At 43.6% G+C, this 24,506-nt stretch overlaps 1 non-coding gene across 1 annotated transcript; it reads right to left on the reverse strand.

The window, feature by feature from the left end:
- Positions 1–417: 417 nt before the first annotated feature.
- Positions 418–492, reverse strand: Trnas-aga (transfer RNA serine (anticodon AGA)). Its single transcript has one exon. It is a non-coding gene; the product is annotated as a tRNA-Ser (tRNA).
- Between the last annotated feature and the right edge of the window lie 24,014 nt (positions 493–24,506).

Consider the following 24,506-nt stretch of genomic DNA (forward strand, 5'->3'; position numbering starts at 1 on the left):
TGAGAATGGTTTTTGGGACCAAAGATGGAGCATTTCCGAAACGGCTACGTTTGTAAACTATTCTCTTGCCGCCGTAGTTAAGCTATACCGTGCAGGGCAAAGCGGCGCTATCTAAAACTGGCGTCGGGGCAACTGTGGCGCGCCACGGGCTGTAATGACAGGGATAAACGACGGCCGCAGAGATGTTTACGAGCAAATAGACGGGCAACTCCTAAGCAACTCACCACCCAGGTGAACCAAGAGGCTAACAGCGGTGTCTCCTCAACGACCGTTCGGGGGAAGCTGCTGCGCATGTTGCCTCCACAGCAGGCGCCTTGTTCAGCACCCATGCTCGGCGACTAAGGCTGAAATTTGCACGCCGATACCGCAGCTGCACTTCCACTGACTGGCGGCAGGTGGCCTAATAAGATGAATCGTGTGCCGGACCGAGACTCGAACTCGGGACCTTTGCCTTTCTCGGGCAAGTGCTCTACCAACTGAGCTACCCAAGCACGACTCACGCCCCGTCCTCACAGCTTTACTTCTGCCATACCTTCTCATACCTTCCAAACTTAACAGAATCTCTCCTGCGAACCTTGCAGAACTAGCACTCCTGAAATAAAGGATATTGCGGAGACATGGCTTAGCCACAGCCTGGGGGATGTTTCCGGAATGAGATTTTCACTCTGCAGCGGAGTGTGCGCTGATATGAAACTTCCTGGCTGTGGCTAAGCCATGTCCCCGCACTATCCTTTCTTTGAGGAGTGCTAGTTCCGCAAGGTTCGCAGGAGAGCTTCTGTAAAGTTTGGAAGGTAGCAGACGAAGTACTGGCAGAAGTAAAGCTGTGAGGACGGGGCGTGAGTCGTGCTTGGGTAGCTCAGTTGGTAGAGCACTTGCCCGCGAAAGGCAAAGGTCCGGAGTTCGAGTCTCTGTCCGGCACACAGTTTTAATCTGCCAGGAAGTTTCATATCAGCGCACACTCCGCTGCAGAGTGAAAATCTCATTCTGGGAAGATGAATCAAGTTTTATGGTCCATCGGACAGCGTGAAACGACTGGAGGCAAACGCTCTGCAAGAAACATTGGAAGTGTCCAGGCTGGCTGTGGGAGAGTTGTGGTGTGGGCAATGGTATAGTGGCGTTGCCTAGGTGCTGTCGTCATTATGGAAAATACAGTGGATCAACACAACTGTGCGTGTATCCTCGGAGACCATGTCTGCCCTGACGTGCAATTGTTTCTCCTCGGCACGATCGCATCTACCAGAAGGACAATGCAAAGTTGGCTCTGAGCACTAAGGGACTCAACATATGAGGTCATCAGTCCCCTAGACTTAGAACTACTTAAACCTAAGGACAGCACACACATCCATGCTCGAGGCAGGATTCGAACCTGCAACCGTAGCAGCAGCGCTGTTCCGAACTGGAGCGCCTAGAACCGCTCGGCCACCGCGGCCGGCGACAATGCAAAGTGTGACACAGCTCGCAGTGTACTTGGTTCGGGGAAGACCAGGATGGATTTCCCGTACTCCTCTGGCCACCAAACTCACCGTCTTTAAACGCAACAGTGATTGAATGGGATCACCTCAGTCGGGGTGCCTGCGGCACGGATTCTCAAAATTTGAAACCTAGCGCAGCGACCATGGCACTGGATTCGGCGTCGCGCCACCTCCCTGTCGATACCTTCCAGAAATTTATTGACTCTCTTCCTGCACGGCCAGGCAGCAAAAGGTGATTATTCACGCTTTTGACAAGTGGTCTGACCGGACACTGTGACTTCCAATGCAGCTCCTAACCTTACGATCTGACGCCATTTCGGTACCTTCCGTGCAAGTTTCGCTTCTTACTCTATGTTTCTTTTCCAGCTCCATGAGGCTAAGTGTACCACATACCGTATTTTTCCACTTCAAAAATACTAGTTTAATGAAAGGTACCTCTAGGACTTGAGAAGATGCCTTCGCTAATCCTACAACACATAAACCAAAATGACACATATCACTGGATAAAGCAGGTGTCCAATTTTCGATTCGTAATAAGCGTCGTATCGTAGTTGCTCAAGGGGGCAGCCGGTCAGAACATGCAGACAAATCATTTGTTCTTTACTGTCGCATGGAATTAGTTAGCGCCTGCAGTTAGGCAGCTCAATGAGCAGATTTCCAAACCGGGGTATCACGGGCAGCCGGTCTCAGTTACTTCACGTACTTGCACATTTGCTGATTGATGTTCACCGTGTAGCAAACAGTTCCCTTATTTAGAACCTCTAATGCCAGTTAATTTTTTTTTCTTCAAACGCTCTTTTTCCAATACCACAAAGGTGCATATGAATAATCTTGTTTTCAGGGTGGTCACAAGGAACAGAGTCACCAAGCAGATATCAATGGAAATCAGTGATGCAAGGTTTTTGCAGCATGTTTGAACATCATCCACAGAATGATTATAGAGCTGCTTCAATTTTAGGGAAATTACGACCCGTCTATCACATGACAAAATTACTGAATTTTGTATAATCATGTGTCATATGCCTGAAATACACGCTTCTAGGTACTTTTTTGCGGCTTCACGGGGGACGGACCTCTCAACTTCTCACCCCGCTGTTGTTTTCTTCTGGTGATGGGTTAGGACCACCTATATAGCACCTTTCCGTTATCTCTATTACTGTGCCGTTTCTTTCTTAGTGTGTCACTCTTGAGATACGCCATTTAGACAACGCTAGAAGCAGAATTACGAAGACTAGAAGAGCTGATCTCTGCGAGAATAATCGCAGAATTAGCTTAACAGCTCATGCATTCAAGATACTGACAAGAATAGTATACAGAAGAATGCAAAAGAAAATTGAGGATACGCTAGATGACGACCAGCTTGGCTTTATAATAGGCAAAGGCACCAGAGAGGTAATTCTGACGTTGCAGTTGATCATGGAAGCAAGACTAAAGAAAAATCAAGAAATGTAAAATGGTGCAAAATGGTGCAAGATGTTCGAAATTCTGAGAACAGTAGGGGTAAACTATGAGGAGAGATGGGTAACATAGAATATATGCAAGAGGTAAGAGGGAATAATAAGAGTTGACGACCAAAACGAAGAACTCGGATTAAAAATTATGTAAGACAGGGATGTAGACTTTCGCCCCTACTCTTCAATGAGTACATCGAAGAAGCAATGACGGAAATAAAAGAGAGGGTCAAGGGTGGAGCCAACGCTACGAATCGCTTATGACATTTCTATCCTGAGTGAAAGTGAAGAAAATTCACATTATGTGCTGAATGGAAAGAACAGTCTAATGAGTACAGAATATGGTTTGAGACTATATATAAAAAAGATGAAAGTAATAAGAAATAGCAGAAACGAGAATAGCGAGAAACATAACATCGGGAGTGATGGTCACGAAGTACATGAAGTTAAGGAATTCTGCTACCTAGGCAGCAAAATAACCAATGACGGACGGAGCAAGGACATCAAAAGCAGACCGGTACTGGCAAAAGAGCATTCCTGGCCAAGAGAAGTCTATTAATATCAAACATAGTCCTCAATAGTAGGAAGAAATTTCTGAGGATGTACGTTTGGAGCATAGCATTGTGTGCTAGTGAAACATGGGCTGTGGGAAACCAGGAACAGAAGAGAATCGAAGAATTCGAAATGTGGTCTACAGACGAATGTTGAAAATTAGGTGGGCTGATAAGGTAAGGAATGAGGAGGTTCATCACAGAATCGGAGAGGAAAGGAATATGTGGAAAAGACTGACAAGGAGAATGAACAAGATGATAGAACATATGTTGAGACATTGGGGAATGACTTCAGCGGTATTAGGGGGAGCTGTAAAGGACAAAAACTGTAGAGGAAGACAGAGACTGGAATACATCCAGAAAATAACTGAAGACGTAGGATTAAAGTGCTACTCTGAGGTGAAAAGGTTGGTACAGGAAAGGAATTCGTGGCGGGCCGCATCAAACCATTCAGAATATTGATGACCCCCCCCCCCAAAAAAAAAAGAGAAGGAGAACACTCAGCACATGAAATTGCTAACATTTCTTATCTCTTTCTACTTTTGGAAAATATTTTTCCCCCTCTTTAGTTACACAGAGTTTTTTAAATACTCATTTGTTATAATCAATGGGTAGCTCCACCACTTTTTAGTAATTTTCTTCCTAGATTCCGTTATATGTGGTGTCAAAGTACCACAGCATCAGAGGTAACGCTAAACCTCACTGTTATTAATATCTTATTACTTTTCACAATTTCTCATATGTGCGCCCAACGATTTCCTCGCTGTTTTAGATTAATTGTTCATTGCAGCTACTTTTACATTCCATAATGCTATTTACATAATGAACACACCTGATGATACCCCCCATGATGCAACTTCAATTACTAAAATGAAGCTTTCCTTTGATGTTAATCAATGTACACAAATTATACACCAACTGGACATCATCATTTACACATTACGTGATTCTGATTTCCCTCACCCGCAATTGTCGTTGCCCAGTGTCCGTACAGTTACATCCTGACCTAAGGTTCTACAATTTACCATTCCGGCGCATTAATTAATTTGCGCTCGAACACCGAAATTCTATTACCAAAGTTGAAATACTTGGTTGAAGATGGCATAGAAATTCCAACAAATAAACAAAACACAATCCAAAATAAGGAACTGACTGTATTGTATAATTACAATTTTACCTCATTTAAGTCATGACTAAAGTACTTTTTCCATCACTGAAAAATTGTTCAAGGATTATTATCATTCTCATCGTATGTTGAGTGAACATTAAGTAGTGTTATTCGTTACTGCGATATGATGCTTTTTCGGCCAAAACAAGAATATAGCAAGCTTACTGCCCCGGCTTGAATACTTCGAACATGATACGGAAGTTTTCTACCAACATTCATGGGACTTTCATTTGAAATTTCACAGCAGTAACTGTCCATCTCGGTGAATTCATATAGCTTCAATTACGTAAATTTCGATTCACATGAATCAATGTATCTTTCAAACAGTAAATTACATCCGAAAACATTCTTTCGCGTTCTGTCGACGTAAATGTACCATCATCGATTTGATTACATTAGGTCATAGTTCTGAAATGTGTCATCACATGTATTCTGTTATAAATAAATCGGTGCACACTCGTTACTGGTTTGCTTACCTGCAATGCTGAAGCCTTCTTATCGGTTAATGATGTCCCCTGGCCGGCCGGAGTGGCCGAGCGGTTCTAGGCGCTACAGTCTGGAGCCGCGAAACCGCTACGATCGCAGGTTCGAATCCTGCCTCAGGCATTGATGTTTGTGATGACCCTAGGTTAGTTGGTTTAAGTAGTTCTAAGTTCTAGGGGACTGATGACCTCAGAAGTTAAGTCCCATAGTGCTCAGAGCCATTTGAACCATTTTTTTTTATGTCCCCTCGTCCTTTTGAAAATTGTTGATTAATTTCCGATCCCATGTCGGTGATGAAGTTTTGTACATATATAAGGTTATTTGGATTTCAGTACTACACATATTACAATATTTTTCTTTGTAACGCGTTTCTTGTTTTTGGTGCAATTACTAAATCATCCGTTTGCTTTTTGAATTATTTTCTTTTCCTAGCGCTTAAAGTGACACCGTTTTCTGGAGATTAACCTCATGTCACTCGCTAATTCCACAGCATTTAGTACACAATGCAGCTGTGCGGTTATTTTGACAGGTTATGTGAGGCAGACGGAGAATTAGCTACTGCGTAATCAGGACATTCTCAACGTCCTGCCCGCAGCTCCAAATACTTGAAAACTAGACAATATTTTTAAAATGCCTGGGCTAGCAGGACAGAGCGGATGAGGTTGTGGAAAGAGGCCAAAATCAGTTCCCGTCAGTTACACTCAACATACAAACTTTATTTATCAACACACAATATTACAACAACGATAAAAAACACTCAAAACCTTAATCGGCCTCCTTTGATTAATTTTAGATCGGTTGAAGGCCACATTCAAAATCCAAGACACAAGGCTTAAGCAAAATTGAAATACAAGGTTCTTCTGGAGGTTTCACCCAAGAATATTTTCTAAATCTTCGGTCTAATCGGCTGAAGGCCTTATCAACTTAATTTTAATGGAACTAGGCTGGAGTCGCATATTAAGCAATAGGAGGAGTTTCAATCAAAAGGCAGAAGGTCTTATCTTAAAAGATTTCATGCAAATTGCGCTGAAGGACCCATTCAAAAGCATAGCAGTCTTATGACTTCGGGGCAAGAGAAGAAGATTAAATTAAGAGATATTGAAACTCGGCTGAAGGCCGCTCACTAACACATAATTTAACGGCTTAAGCCCAAGAAAGAAGAGTTACGATTTTGAAGTGCAGAAGGCCGTATCTTAAAACATTTCATATAAAATAAAGAATGAGAATCTCATGCCTTAAGGGCAGGACAAGGGCATTAATTTAAGAGATATTGATACTCGGCTGAAAGCAACACATCAACCAAATAACTAAAATCCAAACAGGGAAATTACTACATAACACGCAACGAACGGCGCGCAGAAGTTTCCAAGGGTGACCTAAGATTGTAACACTAACGCCCGTTTAGGTGAGACAGGCTGCCTGTCCAACGACTTCTTAATCTGAAGGCAACCCAACCGACAGACAGCCGACCGCCAAATCAACAAAACCAGTGCGCTCCACGCAGTCAGCAAAACGACCACAAGATTTCAATACAACGACACACAGAATATTGGCGCCCACAACTACCAACAACACCTCAGCTGTCGAAGTACACGCCGCGCTGCACAGCAAGAACACGATGAGGAAAATACACTGCCTAAAATTACGTCAACGACCAGGGCAGGTAACCGGATCGTCAACGACCACAAGGCAGAAGATACCGCTGGTCAGCTTCAATAACAGGGAATAAATTAAGTTAAACTCCCCAGGAAGATGGCTGGAATCTTAGCCGACTTGCTTGCGGGGATGTCCCAAAAGCGACAACCAGGGTTAAACGAAGAAATGTAAACAGTTGAGGCTGGATAGTAGGTTAACTGAGGACTCAACTTTCATATCCAAGATCGGTGGGCGACGAACATCGTAGCACTCGCAAGTAGCACCTCAAACTCCAACCCCGCGTGCACACTGCCAGCTGCCCCGGCCAGAGTACACGCGACGGAGACTTCCTTGCAGCTCCACGCCAACCGACCGACTTGTCACACACCGCCCAGCCGGAAACTACACTCCTGGAAATTGAAATAAGAACACCGTGAATTCATTGTCCCAGGAAGGGGAAACTTTATTGACACATTCCTGGGGTCAGATACATCACATGATCACACTGACAGAACCACAGGCACATAGACACAGGCAACAGAGCATGCACAATGTCGGCACTAGTACAGTGTATATCCACCTTTCGCAGCAATGCAGGCTGCTATTCTCCCATGGAGACGATCGTAGAGATGCTGGATGTAGTCCTGTGGAACGGCTTGCCATGCCATTTCCACCTGGCGCCTCAGTTGGACCAGCGTTCGTGCTGGACGTGCAGACCGCGTGAGACGACGCTTCATCCAGTCCCAAACATGCTCAATGGGGGACAGATCCGGAGATCTTGCTGGCCAGGGTAGTTGACTTACACCTTCTAGAGCACGTTGGGTGGCACGGGATACATGCGGACGTGCATTGTCCTGTTGGAACAGCAAGTTCCCTTGCCGGTCTAGGAATGGTAGAACGATGGGTTCGATGACGGTTTGGATGTACCGTGCACTATTCAGTGTCCCCTCGACGATCACCAGTGGTGTACGGCCAGTGTAGGAGATCGCTCCCCACACCGTGATGCCGGGTGTTGGCCCTGTGTGCCTCGGTCGTATGCAGTACTGATTGTGGCGCTCACCTGCATGGCGCCAAACACGCATACGACCATCATTGGCACCAAGGCAGAAGCGACTCTCATCGCTGAAGACGACACGTCTCCATTCGTCCCTCCATTCACGCCTGTCGCGACACCACTGGAGGCGGGCTGCACGATGTTGGGGCGTGAGCGGAAGACGGCCTAACGGTGTGCGGGACCGTAGCCCAGCTTCATGGAGACGGTTGCGAATGGTCCTCGCCGATACCCCAGGAGCAACAGTGTCCCTAATTTGCTGGGAAGTGGCGGTGCGGTCCCCTACGGCACTGCGTAGGATCCTACGGTCTTGGCGTGCATCCGTGCGTCGCTGCGGTCCGGTCCTAGGTCGACGGGCACGTGCACCTTCCGCCGACCACTGGCGACAACATCGATGTACTGTGGAGACCTCACGCCCCACGTGTTGAGCAATTCGGCGGTACGTCCACCCGGCCTCCCGCATGCCCACTATACGCCCTCGCTCAAAGTCCGTCAACTGCACATACGGTTCACGTCCACGCTGTCGCGGCATGCTACCAGTGTTAAAGACTGCGATGGAGCTCCGTATGCCACGGCAAACTGGCTGACACTGACGGCGGCGGTGCACAAATGCTACGCAGCTAGCGCCATTCGACGGCCAACACCGCGGCTCCTGGTGTGTCCGCTGTGCCGTGCGTCTGATCATTGCTTGTACAGCCCTCTCGCAGTGTCCGGAGCCAGTATGGTGGGTCTGACACACCGGTGTCAATGTGTTCTTTTTTCCATTTCCAGGATTGTATATCCGCCACACCAAAGATAGTACAGCAGTACTAGTATCGATACACTCTGCTGCTGCCACTCATGGAGAGGACAGCAACATTATCGCGATAACCGCAGGAGAAATAAAACCACAGGACTGCAACCGTGGTTTAACCCAAGAAAATCATGACTCGGTCCAGCCACGGCTCAACCTCCCCCCCCCCCCCCCGCCCTCAGATTCAATGCCAGGGGGGGGGGGGAGGGACTTAACGTCTGGGCGACCTGAACTTAACTTGGCTAAGGTGAACCCGGTACTGCTTACCAGAGCAGTTATCCTTCAGCAACAGATTCACCGGGCCTAAAATATGCACGATGTTGCAAGGACCCAGAAAACGAGGAGTAAATTCACTCATATTCCCAACACGCACCTGCCTACCTGGGAAATTACGGACATAGACCTAATCTCCCCCCCCCCCCCAAAGGTTCCACGATTACGATTGTAATGCTCCGCTTGTTTATTATGGGCCCTGACTATATTACGTCTGGCACAGTTCTAGTTTTCCTTGATGACTAGAGGAGTAATATCCTCCGGAATTGGATCTTGAATTCCCTACAAGTTCGAAAGATGGGAATTAACCGGATAGGAAAGGATCAAGGATGCGGGCATGGCTCTCAAAGGTTCATGGCTGGCGGTATTAAAGGCAAAATTAAGCCAAGAAAGACTAGAGTCCCACTTACTACGCGTTTTCTGATGATAAATAATCAACGCGGATTTAAGATATCGGTTAACTCTCTCCGCAAAGGATCGCTGCGTATAATACGGCGTAGTCGTGATATGCTAGACATCTTTTGAAAACAGAACGCTATGGAAGGAGCGGAAAGGAAGGTTGGAGCATTATCGCTAACTAGTTGCTTAGGTGGCCCACAAACTCTGTACACATTAGTTAAATGAGAAATAGTGGTGGTAGCGGTGAGATTACGGATCGGAAGGAGCCAAGTTAATCTAAGTCGATAATAACTAACATATCGATGACCTTTGTTAGTGCGAGGCAAAGATCCTAGATAAACAATATAAAGTTTGTGCATACGGCAGGATTCACGCTCAGAACTCAAAAACCCTGTTGAATTATATGCTTGGCTTTAGCTACATTACACAAGCAACATTGGGATACCATCTCTTTCACATTCCGGTCCATGGAGGGCCAAGTTAAATGCTCCTTGATTTTTTGGAGAGTCTTATAAGTTCCGAAGTGCCCTCCCACCAACGAATCATGAAAGTACCGATAGACCTGTGGCACCAAATCTACTGGGAAACAGATCATGCAGTCCTTAGCATCCCCCATCCTCTTACACAGAATACCACTCTTATCAACATATCCTGCAACTCTCCCGCCAACAGGCGTTTCTTAATCGGGCCCCAAACAGGATCCTGATCCTGACCCTGAGTGGCATCATCGAACAAGAGGGGAATTTCACCCAACATAATACAATTAAGACTGTCGCCCTCTATCTCCCGGGTACCCTCACTAGGGGTCGTTTCAGCGAACAGCTAGCTGAGGACATCCGCAAGGACATTTTCAGAGCCTGTCACGTGTTTAACGTCAAATTGAAAAGCGGAAATGCGTACCGCCCACCTGGCAATACGACCAGTTTTACGCGGCCTAGCCAATACCCAACTCAAAGCCTGATTGTCGGTTTCTAGCTGAAAAACCCGATGTTAAAGGTAGAAGCGGTACTTCTCCAATGAGAACAAACCGCCCAACGTCTCGCGCTCAGAGTACTTAAGTTCGGCACCAGTTAACCGACGAGACGCGTAAGCTAATGGCTGCCTCTGCCCTTCGAACTCCTAGAGGAGAACAGCTAAAATACCAGCATTAGATGCGTTAGTTTTGACAATAAACCTTTTATTAAAGTCTGGTACTCTGAGAAACGGAGGACTGGATATGGCTGCCTTAATGTGCTCGAAGGCAGCCTCCTGGGCGGTCCATATTCAAAACGCACGCCCTTCCGGCGCAATTCGTTCAAGGGTGCTGCCAGCTGAGCAAAATTTGGCACAAAACGCTTAAAATAGTTCGCCATGCCTATGAACCTAGCAATTCAGCCCTTGTCAGTAGGCGGAGGCAAATCACGTAAGGCCTTAGTGCGCTCTTGGTCGATGCGAATACTCTGACCCGGCACTATGTGACCTAAGAAGGTGACCTGCTGCCTGGCTAACGTCATCTTACTAGGTTTATCGGTCAACCTGGCTCCCTGTAATCTCACAAGAACTTGCTGGATATGATCCAAATGGTCCTGAAACGAACAGCTATAGATAACTAAGTCGTCCAAACAATTGTACACACAAACTAACTTCAAATCGCCAAGAATATTATGCAGCAAACGACTAACAGCCGCACCGGTCGCTAAACCAAAGGGAACTCTGTTAAACTAAGATAAATTGCAATCAGTACAAAATGGGGTAACATGTTTACACTCTTCAGCTAATGCAATCTGATGGTAAGCCTGGTTCAAATCAAGAACAGTAAACGAATTAACGCCAGCAAACCAATTGAAACAATTATGCAGATCAGGCAGGGGCACCGATTCGAGGACAACCGTAGCGTTCAAACGGCGGTAATCAACCATAGGCCTAAAATCGTGCCCCTGCTCCTTAGGAACAAGGAATATGGGGGAATCATAAGAAGATGCACAAGGCCTAATCACTTCTTGTTGGAGCATTTGCGATATTTTAACCTTTAGTATCTTCACCTTAGGGGGTGAGAGGCGATGTGGTGACTGATTGACCGGAATATCGTCGGATAGACGGATATGATAATTAAGAACATTAGTTACCACCAAGTTATCACTAAGAAGCTGAGGAAAACAGTGTAACAAATCCCGTAATTGAGAAGCCTGATGCGGCAAGAGATGGGTAAGATCAAACTGATTAGCCACTGCCTCAACGGCCAATGCGTCGAATTTTTAGCACACTCACAGAAACCGAACTTCTCTACAAGAGCGAACTTAAAGAAAAAGGTGTGCCCAGAATAATCCAAGACTAACGCAGTCTTATTGATGAAATCACACCCCAAAATTAGATCAACCGGCAGTTCCTTAATCAAAGCTAATGACGTAGGCCAGGAAAAATCCCCCACCGAAACATACCCTCTGACCCAACCGTGCAGAGGCAACATCTGGCCACTGCCACCCGACATCTCTGCACCGGAGGAGGAACCGACCGAAGTTTCGTAAGATGCCGAAATTCCAAAAACCACTCGAAGCTCAATAATGAAAAGGAGCTACCAGAATCCAAAAGAGCACAAATCGGCTCGCCACCTACTGGAGAACAAGCGTAAGGCAAGGGCAGTGATGAGGGAGCAAAATTTATGTGCAATATGCTATCGTTTTTGTTTTTAATACTCGTTGTTGTCAATGAAGACAAAAGAAAATATCGAAGTGCATTTCCAATTGGAACAGTAACCACTTTAGCACAATGATAAAGTGGCAATAAATACTCATTTTTTGTGCAGTGAGGAGCAGACGACATGCTGTTGATCAAAAAATCTGTGTAACCAAAAATATTAGGCGTCTGAAGACGTGTTTGGTGGTCCGAAACCGGTTATGCCATTAAAATAAAACACCTAAAAAGTATTTGTGGCTGGTTGCGTCATTTACCAACATCCATAAAAATCTTGATATTATCTACGTAAAGAATAATTTTGAGAGGCGTAAATTATTATACGTGAGGATGTCTGTGAGTGGGGGAGGTGACGGCGGATCAGTGTGGGTAGCAGCATGCATCGTGTGTAAGTGATGAACTGGGGCGTGCCGCAGTTAAATAAAACAAAATCCGACCTTGGAATGTCAACCATATTTAATAAAATTTAGAATTAACAGTAAATAACTGAATTCCTCTAAAAGAATGTGCATTTTTAACAGCTTATTATAAAATTATGGTCGGTAATTATCGGTTGCTGAGATTTTTAGTTTGTATAACAAACCGCTGCACTCCAAAAATTGCGGAATCATTCATCAGCGAGTATTGTGTGATTTCATGTGAATTCGGAGGGAACAACAATACACAAAACCAGTTGTTTACATGATAATAGTGGCACTGGTAGCAGAAGTTACGGTCGGTGTGTTAATAATAAAAATGTGTACATAGAATATATGTTCAATGATTATTATATTAAGCAAGCTAAGTTTTCTATAGAATTTTTCTTAGCATCGAATGTCCTTATAAATGGTCGATAGACATTTTTCGTAAATTGATTGCTTTCTTGTTTATTTGTCCATGTATTTACTTACTTATCGATTTATTTATTTATTTGCGGTTCAAAATTCTTACAGCAATTTGCTTTGGTACTCTTTCCCAGTATATGCTGTAGCTCGTAAAGTGCTACACATTCCCGTAGTTGCTGAAATTTTCCAAGCGAAATTATTATACTAGTTGCTGCTCGTGAGAAACATACAGGGAGAATTGGGAAACTGCTTCAGATATGTATGTCACTGTGTCGCAAACGAACTTCAAAGGGACAGCCATTACTTTCCGCAACAAATATTTTCTAGGGCTATTCCACAAAACGAAAGTCTAGGTATTAAGATTAAAAAACATCTAGTATTCACATCCTCCTACAGTTCCTTTATCGGGTTCAAAGATTTTCTCCATCCTTGTGGATGATCATACTGTTTTAGGGAATAAATGTTCTCCATGTGCAGTGTTTCAGTTATTTATTCTGTCATAATCAATTTGAAGGCTAAAGTATTATTACTGACACCCTCATCATCATTATACAAGATTTACCACTGTAGAACGTTCACAAAATGTAGAGACCATGACGAAAGTTACGTATTCTCGTTGAAAACAGATCACAGGAACTTTATTAAACATCACACGCAGGAACGCGAGATTCAGATATGTGATCGGAGGTGTACTAAATTCTAGTCGTACCTCACATTCCTTTACTAACCTTGGGAACAGCTCTATGTCCTACGCTTCCTGGCAGACCGAAACTGTGTTCCGGGGTGCGACTGGAACCCAGAACCCTGATTTTCTTACTGACTGAGCTGTCCTATCAGAAGTAAACCTGCAAGGACAGGTGGCGAGCCGTAGCTGGATACCTCAGTTGGTGAGAGATTTACCCACTAATAGAGAGGTCCCGCGTTCAATTACCTGTCAGGAAGTTTCAAAACGATACACACTCCACTTCAGAGGTAAAGATTCATTCTGTGGCTCCATGTTTGTTTATAAGTGAATGCTACAAGACTTACGACAGATATGTAATGGTTGAAAAATATCAGGCACTCTTTGCGATAAAAAGTTTGAAGCGAATAACACAAGGATGTTCTGTGATAACTATAAAGGAATTTAGATTTATCTTTAGCTCCATAACAGTATACATCTTACCACTCATAATTTATGGATTGTGTTGAGCACTTAGATAAAAGGGTGACTCTATTGGTTAACGACATGCTAAAAGAAAACTGGAGGTTTTTGCACCATGTAGACCACTTAAAAATTTTGCGTTTGAGGAAACTTCCCATTCAAAAGAGTAGCTTGAAAATATTGGATACAATGAGGTATAGTTTCCATTCTCATCTGGTCAAGTTCGTTTTTCGTAACTCTCCAACCACCTTTACAGTTCAGTGTAGTGGTAACTTCTGTCACCGAATGTAACAGCAACACCAAAAGTAGCAGGAAGAGGTAGAAGGCACTGTGTTAAGACTCGCCTGGGCTTTCCAAGTGATTTGTTGTTTCCAACTACAGTGCCATGTTCCCCTTGGTCTGCGTCACCAGGTCCCGCAATGCTGAGGACACCACTTCGCTGTCTGAGAGATGGCTTGTTGCAGAATGGCTACCTCAGTGACCCGTGCTTGCACTGTGTGTCGGCCTTGTACGCCAGCGGAGTTGCGGCGTCATGAGGATGCTGCCAGTCAACTCAGTGGTTTGCTTCCCTGCCAACTCAGTGCTGGTCGGTGTAAGCCACAGGCAGCCAGCTGCGTGCTTCTCGCCGGCGTGGCTGAGATCGCGGCGACAACAAGTGCCCGTGATCTGGAGTCCGAATCTGTGGCCCTCGCCTTGGGATGCCTCTGGCGTGTGTTGGAAGCCAGGACGACTGCCTGTGGTAGCGAGCCGTGGAGTTGCCCGCCGCTGGCTGGTTACGGACCCCGCATCAGCCTCAGAGGGTCGCACCAGCGACCCAGCGTAGACTCAAACGCTGGAGCCCCATCTACTGCTACGTATAGCTAGTGGAGTGACATGCCCCGCCGTCCAGGAGAGCTGCCACACTTGAATGAATCTCATTAAAAAGCTGCACCTATTTATACACGGCTGTGCACCTCTCTTTTGCCATAAGCGGCGCTTCGCATCACATAACATACTAGGTTAGCCAGTGGGCTCCTTCTGCCTTTGATTTGCGACATTCAAAACTGCTACATATACTCTTTCATCAATTTGAATGCCCTGTGGCCTCCATTCTACTTCGCAACTGTTGGTATGCGTAACTCACTGCAATCTGGCCCACACCTGCCTGTAACTTGTGCCCAGAACATTGCACAAAATTAACTTTCCCTGTCCTAAACGGTGGTGCCGCTACATCAGGAATAAATCAACAGTTGCAATTGGTTCCTTTATTTCTCCTTTAGTTCTGAATAAACGCTGTGTATAAATTCGTATTTCGATTAATAAAGCACTCCGTCTTGAGGCCACGAGTAGCCTATCGGGACCATCCGACAGCCGTGTCATCCTCACTGGAGGATGCGGATAGGAGGGGCGTGCGGTATTCTTGACCGAAGCCGCTACTATTCGGTCGAGTAGCTCCTCAATTGGCATCACGAGGCTGAGTGCACCCCGAAAAATAGCAACAGTGCATGGCGGCCTGGATGGTCACCCATCCAAGTGCCGACCACGCCCGACAGCGCTTAACTTCGGTGATCTCACGGGAATCGGTGTGTCCACTGCGGCAAGGCCGTTGCTATTTCGATTAATAGTGACTCTGAAATTAACGCACATAGCCATAACATTACCGGAGTTTCCGTGGTACGTGGTTTACAGCGCTTCCCCCCTAGAAGATGGTTATCGGGTTCATTGTTTCAGAAAAGACGTCGATCAGTGGCTTTTCAATAGCAGTAATATCGTTGTCTTGGCTACTCTCTAACAACGAGGCTAGAACTAGCAGCGCTTCTATCGTTTGACTGTAGATGGGGTAGGTATTCTCATGCCAGTGAGAAAGCTGCTATACTATTTCATAAATATGTGCCTCCAGTTTGGTTACAGACTCATGTAGCAATGCCTACTATTAGTTTGTTGGAAGGGTCATGAGATTTGCTCTTTTTGTATTCATTTACTTAATCTAGCAATCCACTCACCTCATCATAGTAAGGAAAGAGTAGGCAATAGAGTTTTAGTTTTCGTTTAGTGAGGCGAGAAGACATCGACATTTATCTGTGGTAGAAACAACTTTTATCTCCTTGTCTCCATTAAACCATTAGACGAAGCTCACAACGCAGAGCTACGTGCTTAGAGGCAAGTAATTTCTAATGCTGGGGTGATCAACGCTAATATTCTGGAAGAATACATCTTGCCAACAACATTCACTGGCTCCCAGCTGTCACTTTCTGCCTACAAGACTCTTTGACCTACACGTAACACTGAGACAGCCTTGAACTTTTCATTTTCGTGACATGTTACCAAGGAATTTTGAGTTCAAACAATATACTATTCAGTCATTACGAACAACATCTAGCCCTATTGTGACTAAGCTAATTTAACCATTGTTAACTACTATTTGTTACTGTTATTTAACTATTTGATATTATTAAATCATTCAGTCACTATTCTTTGCACTAATTATTTTTGTTTTAGCTTCTACTACCCATTTGTGAAATGAGTTCTGACACAATAGATTGAGAATCATTCTGATCTCCAGTGGGACCTTTCGCGAATGCTTTGATATGTACATATTATTTTTACCTATCTGAGATCGTTTGATACTGATTTCTATTAAATCCTTCAGTAACTTCTTAGGTAGACACGGATAAAATATAATATACTGAGGAAAGGTTAGCAAACAAATCGATGAAGTAGTTACATGTGGAAATCAATAATGTGCAGGCAACACATTCATTCATTAGAACATTGTTCGACCTCTGCGTTATTTCTGATTCTCTGAAGAAGTTACTCAACACATTGACCATTATGCTACGGTATAGTTTCACACACGGTCTAGTACTTTAGTTGGCTGCTGTATAAATTAATGCAATAACATTTATATAGACTTTCATTTGTAAATCACCGTGAGGTTTCTTTATTACCAATGTCACTAACCGTTTCGACGATTACTGTCATCAAAAATATTCAAATGAGTGTGAAATCTTATGGGACTTAACTGATAAGGTCATCAGTCCACACTACTTAACCTAAATTATCTTAAGGACAAACACACACAGCCATGTCCCAGGGAGGACTCGAACCTCCGCCGGGACCAGCCGCGCAGTCCACGACTGCAGCGCCTGAGACCGGTCGGCTAATCCCGCGCACTGTCGTCATCAAATTGAGTCATGAGTTAATGACTAAGCACTGTTTAGCTACTATTTGTTCTACGTACCAGACGACATCTTTTGACGGACTGAGCAAAAACTATGAACGTGATATCCAAAATTGTAGGGCCAAATTACACTGAGGACGAAGCATAAAAATTAAGAGCAAATAAATAAACTGACAAGTATACCAATATTTGTTTGACATGACAGAACACAGGCTGAATGCCATGGTATTATTCAAAGAATGGAACCAACCCGATTAACTAGACAGTGTAATGGGACGCGAAATTAAAGCGTCACCCATCCACAAGGATCAGCTCAGTTTGCAGGTAAATATAAGTTTAATTTAGTGTTTTGTTTGTGTATTTGTAATATTTTGTTAAGTTTGTAAAATGTTTAAAGTTTTGTATTTTTGTTTTGTTTGTTTCATGTTTGGAGAGAGCAGTGCAACTCGCGGAAACAGCACCTTCACTGCCGGAACCAGAAAGAAAATTTCTGGCCGCTAGACGTCTTGGGTCAACGGCCAAAGAGCAGCAGAAGATCCTGTGACCGGGTTGTTGCGTCGAACCTTCAACATTCAAATAAATAAAAATTTGTAATTTTCCATTGTAATGACGTCACAGAATGTTTAGTTCATGTCGTATTTTGTTCAGTTCTGTTTTGTCGAGTCTGATGTTCATATCTATATGTAGCATATACGACGACAATGAAACAGTGTATGCTCTAAAGCTTAAATACGTGTTCGAGAATTATTTATGAATAGTTATTTTGAGGAAGAATTATTACTGAATTTTTCCAAGATATTAATTTTCAGAAGAGTCATACGCTTCGTTACACTACAACAGGTTCTGGAATTCTACAAATGTCTCAGTAAAACTAAAACTGAAACAGTAACATAGATCGACGAGTAGAGGGAAACCTTAAGGAAACAGGGTGGACATAACTTAATATACAGGACAGAAATAAATTTAGGCCGAAAATGGGTGATAGGGCAGCTGACTAGGTAGAAAGCCCCAAGAAACCGGTACAAATTAGTATGACGACATGGAAGGAGCCCATTATGAGAAAATGAAAGTAATATTGGCTGAAACAAAACTAGAACAAAAATCTGAATGTACCCTTTGGTATACACCGTGCTGTCACGTAGGGTCCAAACGCGAATAATAATAATATGCTACGAAGTTTTAATAATAACACGTTGCAGAATTGAAACTAAACCTCTAGTTACTCGAGGTGAACAGCAACTACGTCCTTGTAAGTGCAGGGATGATAAGGCGAAATGGTTCCAGGAATAATCCGAAAAAAGTGGTCATAGGAAGGACTGATTCAGCGTACAGAATATAATATCAGGTGAAATGAAAAGCAAAGGTGTCAACAGCAAGGGTGTAGGAGGAACTCCGCCGTTGCACTCAGGGGAGAGCGGGTACACTCAAACGTTAGATTGGAGGATTCAATGAGAGGGAGGAACTGACGCTGAATGATAGATGAAGAAATTGCAGTCTATTTGGAAGACATAGGGATCGAGTGTTACGGTTGGTGTTTGAAAGAACTTTCAAAGTGTGATAGTTAAATAAGACAGAGCGAATAGATAACATTCCTTCAGAATGTGTAAAATGATTAAGGGAAACCACAACGAAACGACTATTCACGTTGGTGTGCGTAATCAATGAGACATGATACATACCATCAGACTTACGGAAAAATGTAATTCGCGCAATTCTTAAGGTAAGAAGGGCATGTAAGTACGACAATTACTGCAAGATCAGCTAAACAACTCATGCTTCCAAGCTGCTGACAGGTGTAATATGTATAGAACAATGGAAAATATACACTACTGGCCATTAAAATTGCTACACCAAGAGGAAATGCAGATGATAAACGGCTATTCATTGGACAAATATATTATACTAGAACTGACATGTGATTACATTTTCACGCAATTTGGGTGAATAGATCCTGCGAAATCAGTACCCAGAACAACCACCTCTGGGCATAGAGTCAAGCAGAGCTTGCATGACGTGTACAGGTACAGCTGCCTTGCAGCTGCAACACGATACCACAGTTCACCAAGATTAGTAACTGGCGTATTGTGACGAGCCAGTTGCTCGGCCACCATTTACAAGACGTTTTCAATTGGTGAGAGATCTGGAGAATGTGCTGGCCAGGACAACAATCGAACATTTTCTGTACCCAGAAAGGCCCGTACACGAGCTGCAACATGCGGTCGTGCATTATCCTGCTGAAATGTAGGGTTTCGCAGGGATCGAATGAAGGGTAGGGCCACGGGTCGTAACGCATCTGAAATGTAACGTTCACTGTTCAAAGTGCCGTCAATGCGAACAAGAGGTGACCGAGACGTGTAACTAATGGCACCCCATACCATCACGCCGCGTGATACGCCAGTATGACGATGACGAATACACGCTTCCAATGTGCGTCACCGCGATGTCGCCAAACACGGATGCGACCATCATAATGCTGTAAACAGAACCTGGATTCATCCGAAAGAATGACGTTTTGACATTCGTACACCCAGATTCGTCGTTGAGTACACCATCGCAGGCGCTCTTGTCTGTGATGCAGCGTCAAGGGTAACCGCAGCCATGGTCTCCGAACTGATAGTCCATGCTGCTGCAAACGTCGTCGAACTGTTTGTGCAGATGGTTGTTGTCTTGCAAATGTCCCCATCTGTTGACTCAGGGATCGAGACGTGGCTGTACGATCCGTTACAGCCATCTGGATAACATGCCTGTCATCTCGACTGCTAGTGATACGAGGCCGTTTGGGATCCAGCACGGCGTTCGTATTACCCTCCTGAATCCACCGATTCCATATTCTGGTAACAGTCATTGGATCTCGACCAACGTGAGCAGCAATGTCGCGATACGATAAACCGCCATTGTGATAGGCTACAATCCGCCGTTCATCAAAGTCGTAAACCTGATGATACGCATTTCTCCTCCTTACACGAGGCATCACAACAACGTTTCACCAGGCAACGCCGGTCAACTGCTGTTTGTGTATGAGAAATCCGTTCGAAACTTTCTTCATGTCAGCACGTTGTAGGTGTCGCCACTGGCGCCAACCTTGTGTGAATGCTCTGAAGAGCTAATCATTTGCGTATCACAGCATCTTCTTCCTGTCGGAGAAAATTTCGCGTCTGTAGCACGTCATCTTCGTGGTGTAGCAATTTTTATTGCCAGTAGTGTAGTTGAGGATCTATTAGCTGAATATCAGTTACACTTTATGAAAGATAAAGCTACCAGAGAATAAATTCTGAAATTGCGCTTGATTATGGAAGGAAGACTTAAGAACATTTAAGACACGTTCATTGGATTTGTCAACCATGAAAACGCATTTGACAACGTAAAGTGGTGAAAGATATTCAAAACTATCATAAAATCAGATGTAGGCTACAGGTGAAGGAGGCAATGTGTAGTATGTATAAGAACCTATACGGGCCAATAAAAATGAAACTTCAAAAACGAAGTGCTCGAATTACAGATGGTGTAAGACAGAGATGCTATTGTTCAAACGTTACCTTGAAGAAGTAAAGATGGAAATTAAATCTTCAGGAATAGGACTAATATTCAGGGTGAAATAATACCACTTACAACGTTCGCTGATGACAGAGACTACACCGGCGAACAACGGTACTTAGTTTGAGATATGGTGCTGCAGAAGGATGCTTAAAATTAATTGTTCTGGTAAGAAATTAGAAGATTCTTCACAGAAAGAGCAAGGAGAGAAACATTTAGAAAACACTGACAAGAAGGATGACCAGGATGGTAGAATGTGTGGAGACATCAAGAAATTACTATCCATGTCACTGGAGAGAGCTTTATAATGCAAACACTGCAGGGGAAGGACAGAGTTTGGAATATATCCAACAAATATTTGAGAACCTTGGCGTAAGCTCTTAAGGCCGATGAGGGGACTGATGACCAAACAAATGGATAAGAATTTCACTGACGTCACCTCTCGTGACAGAGCTGTTGTCGAATAGTGCCAACGTGACTAGCTTATCCTTTTATACACTTTAGAATAAGACGCTCACCGCCCCCCCCCCCCCCCCCCAATCACACTGAACGTAGTATTATCGGAAGCCACGATGCGGACTTCACATAATCATACGAATTATCAACTGTGTACAGTGTGCTTAAAAAGAAGCATCCCTTTTTCTTACAGGGGATAGTATTGGTCAACAGCAGAAAAGAAAATCGAGTACACATGGCTGAAATCAAATACCTTTTGTTGTACTCACCATTATATTTGTATCGAGAACGCTCAGTACTGTGTTGGTCAATCTGTCTTTCTGTTGACGTTCACTGCACATTTGTTATTGGTTGGCTCACTTTACACAGCAAGTGTGTGCTCTCAGACTGCAAGGCCCAATGTCAGATAAAGTACTGCCAACGTATCCTAAGACGAAGCGCTAAAGATCATCGGTTACAGCTTGCAAAATTAGATAATTCTCGCAATGAACACCGTGTGAGCAGATGTAAACCCTTTATCGATCGTGGAAGGAACGTAGGAATTTTGTGTGACAAACTCAAAGCGCAGTATACTTTACCGGATAAATGAACAGGTACCGTATATCAACAATTTACGCCGACAAATCACTTATCCTATTGGAGAAAGATCCACAACGATTAATACAGCCCTGCAGCCAGGCGACTAGCGCAAGTTTTGGTGTTCTCGTAAAGATAGTCATTTTAGATTATAAAACATATAGATTAGTACTGAATACGTGGTAAATAAGTGTATTAGTGTGCCGTTTAAGTCTACCATTAAAGGTTTCATTTTTATTTACGTAATATAGCAGAAAACACGAAAAGACCGTACAGTCGTATTTTCTGTTTACGTTCTGCTGAAGCAAATCTATAGAATTTCGTTTAGTTGTTCCTTGCTCTCTCCAGCAATTTAACTTAGCGTACCTCTTCATTATTTAACTAGCATTTCCGGAAAGTAGCGTAAAGTTTAAGTTGTTGTTTCAGAAACTTTGCACTTTTGTTTTTGTTTACACACAGTTGCGTAAACAGTTGCGTATAGGCCAAATTTGTGTAACCATATTTTCGTGTTTATCTGTAATTTAACTGACTTATTCTTAATAAACTATTACGTTTATCATGAGTGAAAAGTGCTTGACTTGCCGTAGAATTGTTAGGTCGGGGCTTTGGTGTGATGGGTGCTGTAGTTTTTTCCATGTGGGTGACTGTAGTGGCGTGGGAATGGGGGAAGTAAATGAGACTCATCAGTGGTTTTGTAGGATTTGTAGTAGAGATAGGAAGATACTAGAACAGGAGGGGAAAATTGCCGCCCTTCAGGCTGAGTTAGACAAGGCCAGGGGAGATCTTGACAGGTTAAGGAGGGAGAAGGGTAAAGAGAGGTGGGAAGTGGCAACAGGCAACAGGAGGAACAGGCCTAGAACTTTGTCTGACAGCTTTATGGTGAATGTGGAAAATAGATTTGACCTGTTGCTTCAGTTAGAAGCTGGTGAGCCTCAAGCAGTTGCAGGTGTAGACAGGGCACAACAAACTTTCAGCAGCAAATTGAAAAGTAAGAATGTAGGGAAATCAGTAAAGAGAAAGAAAGTGTTGTTGTTAGGTAGTTCCCATGGAAGAGGTGTTGGCCAACTTTTGCAGGATGAACTAGGATCAGAATACCAGGTCACCAATTTTTTTAAACCTAGTGCTGGTCTGGAGCAGGTGACAGAGGATTTAGGATCACTTTGCAAAGATTTCACTAAGGAAGACACCGTGGTTATAGTGGGTGGGGCAGGTAACAGTATTGACAGAAATCCTGGGTACAGTATAGAGTGTGACCTGGCGAAGATTGCGTCAGCATCGAAGCATACTAGTGTTGAGTTTGTATCTGTTCTTGGGCGCCATGACCGACCTCATTTGAACTCTTCTGTCAAGAGAGTTAATTTGGAGCTGGAACGGCTCCTCATGTCGGGTGCGGGGTCACACATTGGTGTGGTTCCTGTTGATTCTCTCAGTAGGTGGGATTATACTAGGCATGGCCTTCACCTCAACAGGAAGGGGAAGGGTAAATTGGCTGGGGAAATAGCAGGAAAGTTAAAGGGGGGAGGCACTATCATGAGTGGTAAAATACCAGTGGTTATAGGATTCAGAAAAGACCCTTTTTTAGGGTAGGGAGGACAGAAAGAAAGCAAATTTTAAGAGAGGTTAGAACTGAGACAAATCTTCAGTTTGAGAAAGAAATCAAAAAACATAATTCCAGCTTATTACATCAGCATAAACAGCCATTGGTTAAGAATTTTCAACTGTCAGCAGATATTTTAACTCCACCCAATCTTAACTCAGTCAATGAGAAATGTCAGCTATCTTTATTGCATCAAAATATTCGAGGACTGAGAAATAAAATTAATGATTTAACTATCTGCATAGATGAATTAGAGTCTTCAAACCCAGCTGACATAATCTGCCTCTCTGAACATCATGTGACCACTGGTATAGAACTTTTAAGTGTTACAGGGTTTAGGTTAGCATCTCACTTTTGTAGATCAGAAATGGAGAAAGGAGGAGTTGCCACTTTCATCAGGAACTGTCATAAATTTAAGAACATAGACATTCATAAATTTTGCCTAGAACAGCATATGGAAGCATGTGCAACAGAATTAGAATGTCACAAAAAATCCTTCATAATATTAAGTGTATATCGAGCACCTGCAGGTAACTTTAATCTGTTTGTCAACCACCTTGAAGCTGTACTGGCCCATTTAACAACCAAAAACAAAGAAATAGTGGTTGCTGGTGATTTCAATGTAGATTTCCTTAAAGACTCTCCCAATAAGAACTTGTTTGAGTTAGTAACACTATCATTCAACTTAATTCCCACAGTAAAGTTCCCCACTAGGATAGCCACTTGCTCACAAACAGCCATTGATAATATCTTTATAGAAAAGTCCAATGAACAAAATTATATTACAAAACCAATAGTCAATGGCCTCTCAGACCATGACATGCAGTTCCTTCTGTTAAATGTTAATACTGAACAGGATATAAAATCTGTTAAATCTGAGCTCAAAAGGGTAACAGTAAGCCAAAAATTGATTATTTTAGGACACTCCTCAGAGACATTCACTGGACTGATGTTTACAGCGTTCATGGCATGAATGAAAAATATAACATTTTTGCTAATAAAGTGCTTACCTTATTCGAACACTGCTTTCCCCCAAAACTTACCAAGGTTAGAGCAAAGTCTACAAAGAAGCCATGGATTACTCGAGGAATAGGGGTATCTTGTAAAACAAAAAGAAAACTGTATCTGTCACTCCGAAACATTTCCAATGTTGATGCTATAGCACATTATAAGAAATACTGCAAAATATTAAAGACTGTAATACGGATGTCAAAGCAAATATATTACAAGGAAAAGATAGTCATATCAGATAACAAAATAAAGACAATA

The sequence above is a fragment of the Schistocerca nitens genome, chromosome 1 (genome assembly GCF_023898315.1).
Source record: "Schistocerca nitens isolate TAMUIC-IGC-003100 chromosome 1, iqSchNite1.1, whole genome shotgun sequence".
Lineage (NCBI taxonomy): Eukaryota > Metazoa > Arthropoda > Insecta > Orthoptera > Acrididae > Schistocerca > Schistocerca nitens.